Source organism: Eutrema salsugineum, unplaced genomic scaffold (assembly GCF_000478725.1).
Source record: "Eutrema salsugineum unplaced genomic scaffold, Eutsalg1_0 scaffold_1, whole genome shotgun sequence".
NCBI lineage: Eukaryota > Viridiplantae > Streptophyta > Magnoliopsida > Brassicales > Brassicaceae > Eutrema > Eutrema salsugineum.
The window spans coordinates 14,129,104-14,130,712 of record NW_006256909.1 but is presented as its reverse complement, the minus strand read 5'-3'; positions in this window follow the sequence as shown (position 1 = coordinate 14,130,712).

Genomic DNA, 1,609 nt, shown 5'->3' with positions numbered 1-1,609 from the left:
GAATGGATCCCGACTGCATCAACTGAATCGGAGTCTCGCTGGTGAAAAAAAAACATTCAAATCCAATCAGATCTGAAAGAAATATATTCTTCTCCTTCATATTCATTGTTTTTTGATGTGTAACTTATTTTATGTAAAACCTAGAAAGAAAGGGAAAAAAGGTTTTTTGTTTTTTTGAAATAAATATTTTGTTGTTGATACTTGATAGGCTATTTGGGTTTCTTCAGATTTAGATGATGCTTTCACCCTTTTTTAATCATCTGTGAATTTTTGAATCTTTGTGTTTGTTTTCCAAATGTTGACTCTTGGTTTAGTTATAATTATAAAGTCAATTGATATTATTCAGCCCAGGTTTTGAAACATTTCAGAATTTGATAGATGCCAGAATATTTGAATTCAAGATCTAGGATTTAAATGTGTTTAATTCTTTTATCAATCTGTTCTAACAGTTACTTCTTAACAGTACCCTTTAAGATTTTATTTATAAGGGTAGATATGACGATGAGGAGCTCTCTTCTTGAGAACCTTTAGGATTTATGATTGATTTTACCATGGATATGGTTTGACGATATAATCAAAATGACCTGTTTTGATTAGTAAAAGGTAACAGCCACTTATCACATACAAAATAAAGGGTAATAGTCAAATTGCATTTACCTAGATTATGGTAGGTTTTTCTTTGGTTTTTGTTTTTTGGACAACAATTATGCTGGGTTTTGTGAGGCAAATCTTTTTACCGATTTTGTGCCAGTTTAACATCGTATGGTTCCTTAGCATCTGGATAATAAGTTTATAACTTTATATAGACACACAGATATGTAACTGTGTGTTAAAAATTGAGTAAATACGATTTAATAATCCACTATGTATAAGTATGAAACTATGTGAAAAATTAGCTTTTTCATACATAAAGTATCGATATATGTTTTTTTAGACCTAAATTATACTACCGAGCTAAATTATACATTAACTTAATAAAATTTAAATTACATAATTTTTTATTTTAGCATTAAACCGTATCTATGTGGCTTTCAAGTCTGAAACCAAGTCGTCTACAAAAATCTGATACAATCTAATATAATTTAATACAAAACGATTTGATGGAATTTTTGTCTTCCTCTTTCTTCAACCTCTTGACAATGAATTGGGAATTTTAAAATTTAGGGATTAGGTTCTTAGAATCGATTCTAGAATCTTTGATATCAATGTAATTCAGCTTTTAAATTGTATGCTCTTAACACTGTTCAGTCAAATTTAGTCAAATGTATGTTTTATCACAAAATAAAAGATTAAGTATGTAATTTCAAATTTTATTTAATTAATGAATGATTTAGCACAACGGTATAATCTATACTATAAAACATGTTCAACTTTCTCCAGTTACTTGCTACATGTCCTCTTAAAATATTAATTAAAAAAACTCTTCACATCTGTGTCCAACGCATGAAGAATTCGATATGGGCCCACAATTTCGTTTGATAACTTTTAATTACTGAATAGATGAATACTCTTATTTATAGTGAAGCTTCCCCTTCTCAATTATCCAAGGTTGTCGATGTGGACACCTAAAAAACAAACTTTAAAAAAAAATTGTCATAGGTATTTATGA